Source organism: Symphalangus syndactylus, chromosome 23, assembly GCF_028878055.3.
Source record: "Symphalangus syndactylus isolate Jambi chromosome 23, NHGRI_mSymSyn1-v2.1_pri, whole genome shotgun sequence".
NCBI lineage: Eukaryota > Metazoa > Chordata > Mammalia > Primates > Hylobatidae > Symphalangus > Symphalangus syndactylus.
Window position 1 is genome coordinate 43,421,669 of NC_072445.2, and position 13,322 is coordinate 43,434,990.

General features: G+C 45.5%; 3 non-coding genes and 1 pseudogene across 3 annotated transcripts; 2 read left to right on the forward strand and 2 right to left on the reverse strand.

Moving 5' to 3' along the window:
* LOC129473563 (uncharacterized) overlaps window positions 1-13,322 on the reverse strand; it is a 687,223-nt pseudogene that overhangs the window by 147,725 nt on the left and 526,176 nt on the right.
* TRNAI-AAU (transfer RNA isoleucine (anticodon AAU)) lies at window positions 2,287-2,360 on the reverse strand. The gene has a single exon. It is a non-coding gene; the product is annotated as a tRNA-Ile (tRNA).
* Window positions 5,782-5,855, forward strand: TRNAT-AGU (transfer RNA threonine (anticodon AGU)). Its single transcript has one exon. It is a non-coding gene; the product is annotated as a tRNA-Thr (tRNA).
* TRNAV-AAC (transfer RNA valine (anticodon AAC)) lies at window positions 9,702-9,774 on the forward strand. Its single transcript has one exon. It is a non-coding gene; the product is annotated as a tRNA-Val (tRNA).

The following is a 13,322-nucleotide window of genomic DNA, read 5'->3' on the forward strand; positions in this document are numbered from 1 at the left end:
GAATTTGCCTAAGGGCAGGATTTTTCTTTTTCTTTTCTCTTTTTTTTTTTTTTTGAGACAGGGTCTCTTTCTGTCGCCCAGGCTGGAGTGGCCAGATCTTGGCTCACTGAAACCTCCGCCTCCCAGGTCAAGCCATTCTCATTCCTCAGCCTCTGGAGTAGCTGGGACTACAGGCACGCCCCACCATGCCCAACTAATTTTTGTGTTTTTGGTAGAGACGGCATTTCACCATGTTGGCCAGGCACGTCTCAAACTCTGGACCTCAAGTGATCCGCCCACCTCGGCCTCCCAAAGTGTTGGGATTATAGGCGTGACATACTGCGCCCAGCCTAAGGGCAGGATTTATGTACGGTAAGTATGTGGTTACAATAACATCAAGGTTGTTTTCACCGAATTGCAGGATTTATTGTACCTTAAAGTGGAAATCTTAGAGGCATTTCCGGAACTGGGGTTAATCAGAAGTCAACATGGTGGATTACCATCCAAGATGGAGTGGCTTTCAGCTGGGCACAGTTGCAGTTGGCCAAGATCATGCCACTGCACTCCAGCCTGGGCAATACAGCTAGACTGTCTAAAAAAAAATATATATATATATATACACACACACACATATGCACACACACATATATACATATATATAATATTCATGCACGCACACATGTTTGTTGAAATTATATGTAATTTCCTTTGATTATTGTACAGCTTGGGAGCCCATATTCAAACCTCTTTGATGATCATATGGTCTAGGAAAGAAAGTGCTTTGTTCACCTTATAAGAGAAAATTAAGGATATCGTCTTCACCACCCTCTTTCCTACGATGAAAAAGCCTGTACTTTGTACAGTGGACAAGAAGTATCTGTATTCAATTCCTGGCTAGTAGGATCAACTCATTTGAAAATAAGCTGATTTTTTTTTTCAGATGGAGTCTCGCTCTGTCACCTAGGCTGGAATGCAGTGGCATGATCTTGACTCACTGGAGCCTCGACCTCCCTGATTCAAGCAATTCTCCTGCCTCAGCCTCCCGAGTAGCTGGGACTACAGGCAAGCGCTGCCACACCTGGTTAATTTTTGTATTTTTAGTAGAGACAGGGTTTCACCATGTTGGCTGGATGGTCTTGATCTCCTGACCTCGTGATCCGCCCGCCTCGGCCTCCCAAACAAGCTCTGCTTTTAACAGTGTACAAAGTTGAAAAGTGCAATTTAAAACATCTAAGATACATTAAGTGTAAATGCAAAACAACGAGTAAATAACTAAGCTCTCTTTTGTGTGAAAAAGAAGAAAAAATAATCAATATAAATGCAGTATTTAAATAAAGAAACCCAGTAGGGATATATGAGAAATTAAGGACAGAGTTTACCTATAGAAGATGGTGGTGAGAATTCAGCTGATGAAGAATAGAAATGGAAGGAAAGGCCTGGCAGCGTGGCTCACGCCTGTAATCCCAGCACTTTGTGAGGCCGAGGTGGGTGGATCGCCTGAGTTTAGGTGTTCGAGACCAGTCTGGCCAACATGGCGAAACCCCGTCTCTACTAAAAATACAAAAATTAGCCAGGCGTGGTGCTGCACGCCTATAATCCCAGCTACTCGTGAGGCTGAGACAGGAGAATCGCTTGAACCTGGGAGACAGGGGCTGCAGTGAGCCAAGATTGGGCCACTGCACTCCAGCCTGGGCTACAGAGCAAGACTCTGTCTCAAAAAAAAAAAAGAAAACTTTTTAATATATCTATATCTTTTTAAAGTTTTCTTTAAAATGTTTCTGCTTTGTATAATAATGTGTTATTTGTTTTTTAAAAAACTCTTAAATTAGAAAAATATTTTTAAAGGTATATATCCTGTTCACGTTGGAATAAGCGTTCAGAGTATATAAAACAAAGATCTTTGTCACTGTTATCATTGAAGTTTTGGAAAATTTTTCTTTCTCACTTTATAATCTTGTTTTCTCTTAGACTGAAATGAAGAAAACGTAATGACCCAGCATGAGTGATACAAACGGTGGGTGGTTTTACATGCGTTTTTTTGTTTTTTTTTTTTGAAGTAATCAAATAATTCAGCATTTTACTCCAAGAAAATTCCTCCGGGGCAGAGGAGGACAAGAATCACAAAAGCCTCCACCTGTACTGTACCGCTGTCACTGTAAGGTGCCTCTTGTCGTTTTGTTTTACGGGTGGGATGTGGGTATGCCTTGGAGGCGGTGCAAAGTTAAGCCTGGAGAAACGCACAGGTATACGTTTGGGTAGACGTCTGGCATACCGTCCATTCTGGTGATAAAAACCACAACGAACACTTGGCCAGTACGGGGATCGAACCCGCGACCTTGGCGTTATTAGCACCACGCTCTAACCAACTGAGCTAACCGGCCGGATGACAGAGTGCTTTACTTCCATGTTATAAACTACTATCAAACGGCATGCTTTATGGAAATTTATCTTCGAATAGATAATTACATTCATTCTGTTTCCCACTTTTCCTTCACCCGGGCTGGGAGTGGCGGAGCCCCACATTGAACACTGAAGAACCCTGCTTCTTACGGGGAAACAGTTTTTCTTAACTTGCTAATTCTGATTCGAGAAGATTCAAGTTAATGTTTCCAGTCGGGGCTTCCTTCCTCCTGCCTGGGGCGAATCCGAAGTTGCATCCAAGCTTGAGATCTTGGCCAGCGGATCAGGGAACCATTGGACCACGGAGCTGTCTCATGGTTGAAAGGACGCGGCTCCCGAGTGATGGGTGCAGAGTCCTCTCTGTTCTTGGAGACCCTTCCAGACAGGTCGGCTCTTCTCGAAGGCTTCGGGATCCGGGAACTGCACCCTCTCCCCGCCTAGCCTCGGGTGGTTCCTCTGTCACTACGATCCTGACGTCTCAGCGGCGCTTCCCAGGCCTGTGGCTCCGGGCTCAATAAAGTCACACAGTTGCCGCTGCAGTTCCCGTCACAGGACAGCTAGTGGCGCTCGGGCGCGGACTGGGGTCCGCTGAGACAAAAGGACGGTGGGGACAGCTTCTCTTGAGCATCTGGCCTCACCTCGTCCCCGGACAGAACCAAACCCCCAAAACAATAATAGGGATTACGGAGCCAGCGTGTTTCCGGAGTAAGGGCCATTATCTGCTTGGGGAAAGAAATCCTATGATCTGAAAAGGGAGGAGGAGGCGAGGCCCGGATTCGACAACTCAGAGGAAGCAGGCGTGAAACATTTGCCCCTGCGAGGTGCCCCGCTTCCACACGGAGCCTGATCCTCCTGCTGGCAGGTGACAACCCAGGAAGGGGCCACTGGAGCAGCTAATTTATGATTTACTGTCTGTTTTCTTGACAAGATTCTACTTTCCCCCTCTTCCTACCACAACTGTTTCTGTCAGTTAAGGGTAATAATATTTTCAAAAGTTAATTGGCCTATGTACATTTTAAATGCCCTCCTTATGCCCTCCCTCTCTATTTAGACGTTCATGAATATACTTATTTATACATATAAATTGTAAAGCCTTATCTTGGATATGTACTATTAGTATATAATGTGTTTAATGCTTTATATTCGTGTCTTTGCCTTAGAAATGAGAATCATATCCTTTGACTAGCCAAATTTGCCATTTATTTTCTAACTTTACATTTCAACTCTTTGAATATGAAAAATTAAAACTAGTTTAACATCATAAATAATAAATCACCTTTTCTTGTCCTTCAGCTCCTTTCACTAACATTGCACTTTTTTTTTTTTTTTTTTTTTTTTTTTGAGACGGAGTCTCGCTCTGTCGCCCAGGCTGGAGTGCAGTGGTGCGATCTTGGCTCACTGCAAGCTCCGACTCCCAGGTTCACGCCATTCTCCTGCCTCAGCCTCCAGAGTAGCTGGGACTACAGGCGCCCGCCACCATGCCCAGCTAATTTTTTGTATTTTTAGTAGAGACGGGGTTTCACCGTGTTAGTCAGGATGGTTTCGATTTCCTGACCTCGTGATCCACCTGTCTTGGCCTCCCAAAGTGCTGGGATTACAGGCGTGAGCCACCGCGCCCGGCCCTATTTTATTTTTATTTTATTTATTTATTTATTTTTTGACAGAGTGTCGCTCTGCTGCCCAGGCTAGACTGCAGTGGTGTGATCTTGGCTCACTGCAACCTCCGCCTCCCATGTCTAGCGATTCTCTTTCCTCAGCCTCCCAAGTAGCTAAGATTACAAGTGTGAGCCACCACGCCAGGCTAATTTTTGTATTTTTAGTAGAGACGGTGTTTCATGTTGGCCAGGCTGGTCTTGAACCCCTGATCTCAAGTGATCCGCCCGCCTCGGCCTCTCAAAGTGCCGCGATTACAGGTGTGAGCTACCATGCCCGGCCTGTACATCTTTTTAATCAACTAGTAGATGTCTTCGTTTGTTTTGTTCTGTAGTGAAAATGCTCAAAGTTTGTGGCACAGATTATTATTATTATTGTTGTTTTACTAGGACACTTGTTATGGTAAATGATTCCTGAAAGACTGGGCCACATTTAGACTTACTTTGACCTCAAGAGACCACCGTAGGCATCAGTCACTTGCTTTTTGTCATCGGTCAGTTCCCTAGGAAACAGACACTGAGATGGAGATTTGTGTGCGGGAAGTTATTGGGTACGCTCTCAAAGTCAGCATCTGTGAGAGTGAGGTAAGCAGGATTGAGAAAAGACAGAAGCTGAATTCAATACAGGTGCAACATACGTCCAGCCCCTCTCACAGGTAATATAAATCTGGAATGGTCCTTCACAGATGTCCTTAATTATAGTGCGGAGGCGGGAAGGGCAGACCTATGTATTCCTCCATCAACAGTCATGGGATTTGAGCTGCTCCAGTGGTGGAGTGTGATTTGGAGCAAGTGACTTCCCTTCCACTGAAGGTAGGTCCCAGAGTCGGACCCAGACATGAGCCATCAGTAGTTAATATTCCTGTAGTTGAAGAATGAGTGCCACCACCTGGGCGTGCGGGGCCCGGGTGGGGAATCTACACTTGACCTTAGCCAAAAGGCCGAGAAGCGATAGAAGGGGGGGATCTGATAGATGCACCACATATCCTCATAGTTCTTTTCCTACAGCAACCATGTGTCAGACATGTGCTAATCTTCCACCAATAACCCCTGCTTCTCCACACTAACAGAGAAGAGAACAGGTGTGGTTAAAACAAAATGATGGTTAATAAACAGTCAATTCATTTTTCCTTTGAGGTTCAGCAAAAGCCCCTACGTGACCACCAGAGCCTGTAGTGAGTCTAGCGGTATCCATGTTGGAACAGCTTTTCTTTTCTTTTCTTTTCTTTTCTTTTCTTTTCTTTTCTTTTCTTTTTCTTGAGACGGAGTCTCGCTCTGTCTCCCAGCCTGCAGTGGGAGTGCAGTGGCATGATCTCGGCTCACTGCAACCTCTGCCTCCCAGGTTCAAGAGATTCTCCTGCCTCAGCTTCCTGAGTAGCTGGGATTACAGGCGCTCGCCACCACGCTGGCAGATTTTTGTACTTTTAGTAGAGACGGGGTTTCGCCATGTTGGCCAGTCTGTTCTGGAACTCCTGATCTCAGGTGATCCGCCCGCCTCGGCCTCCCAAAGTGCTGGGATTACAGGTGTGAGGCACCGCGCCTGGCCGGGACAACTTTTCAAGGGGAAATAGTCATTTCAATCCAGCCCATAATTAATCCTTTCAAAATAAAATTATTTGGTTTTCACTGAGACCTGGATGTCTATTTTTGTTTTGAAGTCATCTAACAAACTAGTTGCTGAGATTGTTGCAAATTATAGAAATCTGAAATAGTTTTCAAATAACACACAATTCAGGTTTTATTCGGGGTTGGCTCCGTGGCTTAGCTGGTTAAAGCGCCTGTCTAGTAAACAGGAGATCCTGGGTTCGAATCCCAGCGGGGCCTAGCTTTCTGTAGTTTGTGCGTTTTGTAATTTCATCCGGTGTAACTGAATTTACACCCAATAAATCCTGTAATACTCAGGCTTTCAAAAGCTGTGCTAGAAAACAGGAGGTACATTAGGCGAGAAGTAGGAAATGCCAACAGTTTTATGATAAGCATTCCTAATTCATGATAACTTTTAAAACACAATATTTGTCCTATTGTTAAGGCTAGGTAGCCTAGCACAGCTGAGGTTTGCTCCATTGTCCTACTGTTTGAGAGCAAGTGATGCAGATTCAACAGCTTTAGAAATAGGCCCTTTTGGCCGGGCGAGGTGGCTGTCACCTGTAACCCCAGCACTTTGGGAGGCCGAGACTTGCGGATCACCTGAGGTCAGGAGTTCCAGACCACCCTGGCCAATATGGCGAAACCCCGCCTCTACTAAAAATACAACAGCCGCCCTTGGTGGCAGGCCCCTATAATCCCAGCTACTCCAGATTGAGGCAGGAGAATCGCTTGAACCCGGGAGGCGAAGCTTGCAGTGTGAGGAGATGGCGCCACTGCACTCCAGCTTGGGCGACAGAGAGACCCCGTCTCAAAAAAACAAACAGACAAAAAAAAACAAAAAAACAAAACAAAAAAAAACCCTGAACGCAATTGGAATAGAGATGGCACCCAAAAACTTTTTTACAATAGACCACTAATGGCTTTTCTAAATTTTTTTTTGAGACGGAGTTTGGTTCTTGTTGCCCAGGCTGGAGTGCAACGGCGCCATCTCGGCTCACAGCAACCTCCGCCTCCCGGGTTCAAGCGATTCTCCTGCCTCAGCCTCCGGAGTAGCTGGGATTACAGGCATGCGCCACCACGCCTGGCTAATTTTGGGGTTTCTCCATGTTGGTCAGGCTAGTCTCGAACTCCCGACCTTGGTTGATCTGCCCACCTCGGGCTTCCAAAGTGCTGGGATTACAGGTGTGAGCCACCGCACCCGGCCTTAAACTTTAAATTGGTTACTGTGATAGCTATTCTTCCTCTTTGAATGATTCTGGACTTAGGATATCACCACAGTTTCTGAAAAGAAGAGACTGTGATATAATCTTGAAGAATTATTCATGACAAAACTGATAAATTATTAACAATAGACTAGAGGCGAATGAAAAATGCATTTTAATATCTGAAGCGTTTTCTAGGCAGATTTTCACATAAAAGATCTGAGAAAAACACCAAACCGTAAAGAATAAGGTGTTTCTGTCTTATCTGCTCTGTTTCTTTGGGTATTCTAAGACTTATTAACTATATGTCAATCTTTACTCACATATACAGGTACATATTCTTTATTCAAAAAGACTTTCCTTCTTCAAGGGCAAAATGCCACTTTTCCTAGTATCCTCAAATGGACAGCTCTGTGTGTGTGTGTGTGTGTGTGTCCTCTTAACTCAAGCCTTGTGTTGGCTTGAGCTAACTATGTGGTTCTTCTTCACGTCCAGGTGTTAAATCCTGACATTGAGCACTACATAAACTTTACTTTATTTTATTTATTTATTTTTTTGAGACGGAATCTCACTCTGTAGCCCAGGCTGGAATGCAGTGGCGGTCTCGGCTCACTGCAAAATCCGCCTCCCCCATTCGAGCGATTCTCCTGCCTCAGCCTCCCCAATAGCTGGGATTACAGGCACCCGTCACCACGCCCGGCTAATTTTTGTGTTTTTAGTAGAGACGGTGTTTCACCAAGTTGGCCAGGCTGGTCTCAAACTCCTGATCTCAGGTGATCCTCCCGTCTTGGCCTCCCAAAGTGCTGGGATTACTGGCGTGAGCCACCGTGCCCGGCGGGGCACTGAATAAACTTCAGTAAATTGATTTGAATATTTCTGAAAAGGTGAAAGGTATGGCATCGCGATGACGGAAAATGTTGGGAAGGAGAAATAGTCTCAGGAGGCATTCCGTCTGTTAACCAACCAGAGAACTTTGAGCGTGTGAGGCGAACGTGTTAACAACTACACTACAGAAAACAACTTCCAAATATTGTTATCCGGCAGACTCAGCACGGATTTTTCTGGAGTCCACTGTTCTTACTACATTCTATAGTACTTTCTTCTCTTTGTTAAGACTGTTTAATGCTAACGCTGTGTCCACAATTCCACATAAGCAGCACACCAAACTTAGGAATGTCCAACACTCACAGATTGTTTTAAGTTCCCTGAATCTTGATTAAAATCTAAACCGTGATCACACATGAAAAAATCTCAAGAATCTTGCCACTTTCAGGACTGACATTTACATCTTGACTGGATTATGGAGTCAATCATTTTAATTTAGTAGAGACAGGGTTTCACCACGCTGGCCAGGCTGGTCTCCAACTCCTGACCTGAAGTGATCCGCCTGCCTCTGCCTCCCTAAGATTTTTTTAATTTTTGGTTTCAACCATTTTCATATAATTTGAACAGTTATAGTTTTCTTTATGTTTACCTTTGTTGGCATTTGTTAATGGAATTAAATTTGTGAGTTGATGTCATATGTGTTCATTGACTAGTACACATTAATAAATTTTTTAGAAAACCAAGAAACCAAAACTCTTCACTGGACGACATCTACATGCCAAGAATTAAAGATTAGTTCCCAATCTCTCCAATTTCTCTCATCACATTCAGATTAAAATATATCTTCCCCTCTTTTGGAGACACTTCCTTCTTCCCTGATCCAGCCCATATATTCTCATTTAGTCTAATTTCTTTCCAAGCCCTGCTTCAAATCCTTGGATTTTCTCCCTAAGATTATGACCACTCCATTCAGTTTCTAATGACAAAAAATCACTTTCTTCGTCTAAGATCTCCAGAGAGAGCAAAAAAAAGCTCCTTTCTAACCTATCTACAACCATCATTCTTTTCATCGATCAAGTCTCAGATCTGGCATCGTTTTCTCTAGGAGGTCTTCCTTGATGGGCACTGGAGCATTTTTTAGTTTTTTGTTTCTTTTTTTTTTTTTTGAGACGGAGTTTGGTTCTTGTTGCCCGGGCTGGAGTGCAATGGCGCGATCTAGGCTCACCGTAACCTCCGCCTCCCGGGTTCAAGCGATTCTCCTGCCTCAGCCTCCCGAGTAGCTGGGATTACAGGCATGTGCCACCACGCCTGGCTGATTTTTTTTTTTTTTTTTTTTTTTTTTTTTTTTTTTTAGTAGAGACGAGGTTTCTGCATGTTGGTCAGGCTGATCTCGAACTCCTGACCTCAGCTGATCCGCCCCTCCTTGGCCTCCCAAAGTGCTGGGATTGCGGGCGTGAGCCACAGCGCCCGGCCCCCAGTTTTTTGACTGTTGTCAACAGGCTGCTCTGAACACTCCGAATAATGTAGTCGATATATTTGGCGAACGCATTTCTGCTCGTATCTGTCATCGGTATGTGATATTGGTGATTCCAATTAATGGGAAAAGTGAGGGTGAGAACAATACTACAATCGGAAAATTTTCTACAAGGAAAGAACAAATCCAAAATTTCTAAACTTGGGGAATCAGGGAATATATACTTCCATGTTTTAAGATAAAGAAGCAGTGCCGGGCGCGGTGGCTCACGCTTGTAATCCCAGCACTTTGGGAGGCCGAGGCGGGTGGATCACGAGGTCAGGAAATCGTAGACCACGGTGAAATCCCGTCTCTACTAAAAATACAAAAAAATTAGCCGGGCGTGGTGGCGGGCGCCTGTAGTCCCAGCTACTCGGAGAGGCTGAGGCAGGAGAATGGCGTGAACCCGGAAGGCGGAGCTTGCAGTGAGCCGAGATTGCGCCACTGCACTCCAGCCTGGGCGACAGAGTGAGACTCCGTCTCACAAAAAAAAAAAAAAAAAAGAAAAAAAGCAGCAAGAGGATGCTCCCGCAGCAAGAGGATGTTTCCGTAGTGTAGTGGTTATCACGTTCGCCTAACACGCGAAAGGTCCCCGGTTCGAAGCCGGGCGGAAACACTCAGGTTTACAACATTTTTCGTTGCTGCTTAGTTTCTATTCCTTCTTACACACGAACCGGTTTGCGGTTCTGGAACTTTATTTATTTATTTATTTATTTTTAAATGAGTATTTTAATTCAGTTTCAGACAAAAAGGGTACATTACTTCGATGAGAAAGCATAAAATTAAGAGGCTTTTCTGGAAATCCAAGAAAAAGAAATAACCATTAATATCTTCAATGATAATTTTCTGGATCTTCCTCTTGTGTCAAAAGGTATATATTTTCTCCTCAAAAGCAGCTGCTCCAAGAACTAACTAGCCCTCTTTATCTCCCTCTAGCTGGGACAGACTAATTCCCCTCCACCCCCACCCCTCTTCTTTCAATAACACTGTGTAGGTGTTAATGGCCTGGGCTCTTACCAATGAAGAGAATTGTCCTTTAAGCCAGCAACCCACAGTCAGTGGCACCCAAAGCCTCAGCAACCACCCACCCCCCTCCGCCCGTCCCCAGGGCAGAAGCCACAGAGCTGGCACTGTTTCCACTGTCTCAGGAAGAAGGAGCCAAAAGCTGACCCTCAGCACAAATCAAAGCCCAATATGGAGAGAGAATAACTGCTTCTAGGCCGAGAGTGGGCAAGCTGTGGGCAAAAAAGGGGAGTTTTTGCAGCCACCTCATCTTTAGAAACAAGGGGAAAACTAGACCCTTTTCCACTATTATGGTCTACAAGGTACTCTACTGCTCCAAGGGGATCTGAAAGTACAAAAGTATCTAAACAAATAAGGAGAACTTTTCCCAGGCTGGAGATAAGAATGACAAACAGAAAGATGGGTGAATGTAATAATGTGTAGGAAGATGATGCTGGCAGCCTCCGTTCTTCACATGGCTGCCAGCCCCATAGAGGACAACACAGTAAGAACCAGGACAACCACTCTAGACTGGTACAGCTGGGGAATCTTCAGGCTTTTTTTCTAGGTCCCACATCTGCACTCAAAGCAATACCAGTGCCACGGTGGCAGATGGACATCGCCATGGGAAGAGACCAACTGTAGATAGTGATGTGGGGTGATAGAGGACAGTTTGAACCTATATTCTTATTCCAGAACTGCTCCATCTCTTCTTTGGCCGTGTTTCCCAAAGGAACAGCATTTCTGATACAGAGCTGAGGGCTAAAATGGGCTCGGAGTCAATGACGACCAACGTGTCTCAGCAAGAGCTCAGCCATCTTGGGTTCCGGTCTCGATCCTGGACTTTAAAAAAACGCAATTCTGAGCTCAATTTGTAGTCCAGAAGTCTAAGATGAAAGATTTCTGACCCCGCTGATACTGAAGCCCGTGTCACCCCACCTCCTCTCGCCCCAGTAAGTTTCCTGTCCCTTTTCCTCCTCTTCTGGGCTTCAGAACCCTAGGAGGTGTCAATCCCAGGAGACGCCCATGGCCCAGGACTCGGCCTACGCCGCTCAGGTGAGACTGGCTTCCTTGGAATTCCGTCTTAGATTACTGGACCACACATTGAACTCAGAATTGTGTATTTTTGTTTTTTTTTTTTTTTTTTTTTTTTGAGACGGAGTCTCGCTCTGTCGCCCAGGCTGGAGTGCAGTGGCTCAATCTCTGCTCACTGCAAGCTCCGCCTCCCGGGTTCACGCCATTCTCCTGCCTCAGCCTCTCCGAGTAGCTGGGACTACAGGCGCCCACCACGACGCCCAGCTAATTTTTTGTATTTTTAGTAGAGACGGGGTTTCACCGTGGTCTCGATCTCCTGACCTCGTGATTCGCCCGCCTCGGCCTCCCAAAGTGCTGGGATTACAAGCTTGAGCCACCGCGCCCGGCCAGAATTGTGTATTTTTAAAGCCCAGAACTGCAAACGGATTTGTGCGTAAGAGGGAATAGAAACCCAGCAGCAACGAAAAATAACATATGCCTTTCGCGTGTTAGGCGAACGTGACAACCACTACACTACGGAAACCTCGTGTTACTGCGCTTTTACCTTACTAAGTTTGCAGGTTTCCCGCAATTCGAAATTCCGCAGCAGCCGCTACCGAGTGTCAGTTAACGGATAGCAGACGTCTCGGGCAATTAGTAGTAGTAGTACTATCGGTACTGTTAGTGCCACACAATATTTCTAAAACCCATCAAGCGTGGACGAGGAGGAAGAGCTGTGAGGAGAGAAGGGTAAAGGAATAAATAAGAAGATATTCCTGCCGTCAACGGCCTGGATAATCTGTATTGGACTAGGAGACTTGAATTTTCGTGACCGCCTTTCCCTTCCACATTTCCACCACCCGAGAAGATCCTCTGGGACTTGATTCTCAGCGGGGTTTGATCTTAGATATTTCAATTCCAGTGCGTTCCTCCCAGTGGGAATTCGGGGCGTGACTTCTTGCGCACTGGGCGGACTCCCGGCCTCGCTCGCTGCCAGGAGCCTTCTGTACAAACACGACCTTCTCCCAGGACTCAGCAATGAGCGTTCACCTCGGTTCGAAGTGAGCTCCCAGCAGGCGACAGTCCTGAGTGAAGGAAGGGAACCCGACCATTTCTGCAATCAGCGTAGTGTTCACGCCGTTTGCGAGATTTCTCGGAAATAAGAAAGAAAAAGAGGAAAGGGTTAAAAAGTTCAGAGACTTTGTGTGTTTCGTGGCCTATTTTGGTAAAAATCGCCAACTTTAGGACAGTTTTTCTTCTGGGATAGACATACATTCTGAGGGCGTTTCTACTTTCCTAACCTGCATTCTGAGAGATTATTTCCTCATTTTGTCTCCTAGTGTTAAACTCAGTTAACACCCTGTGGGGAAAAGAAAGAGAGATCAGATTGTTTCTGTGTCTGTGTAGAAAGAAGTAGACATAGGAGACTCCATTTTGTTCTGTGCTAAGAAAAATTCTTCTGCTTTGAGATGCTGTTAATCTATAACCTTACCCCCAACCCCGTGCTCTCTGAAACATGTGCTGTGTCAACTCAAGGTTAAATGGATTAAGGGCTGTGCAAGATGTGCTTTGTTAAACAGATGCTTGAAGGCAGCATGCTCCTTAAGAGTCATCACCACTCCCTAATCTCAAGTACCCAGGGACACAAAACACTGCGGAAGGCCACAGGGACTTCTGCCTAGGAAAGCCAGGTATTGTCCAAGGTTTCTCTCCATGTGATAGTCTGAAATACGGCCTCGTGGGAAGGGAAAGACCTGACCGTCCCCCAGCCCGACACCCGTAAAGGGTCTGTGCTGAGGAGGATTAGTATAAGAGGAAGGAATGCCTCTTTGCAGTTGAGACGAGAGGAAGGCATCTGTCTCCTGCCCGTCCCTGGGCAATAGAAGTCTCGGTATAAAACCCGATTGTATGTTCCATCTACTGAGATAGGGGAAAACCGCCTTAGGGCTGGAGGTGGGACATGCGGGCAAAAATACTGCTGTGTAAGGCATTGATATGTTTATGTGTATGCATATCTAAAGCACAGCACTTAATTCTTTACCTTGTCTATGATGCAGAGACCTTTGTTCATGTGTTTATCTGCTGACCTTCTCTCCACTATTATCCTATGACCCTGCCACATCCCCCTCTCCGAGAAACACCCAAGAA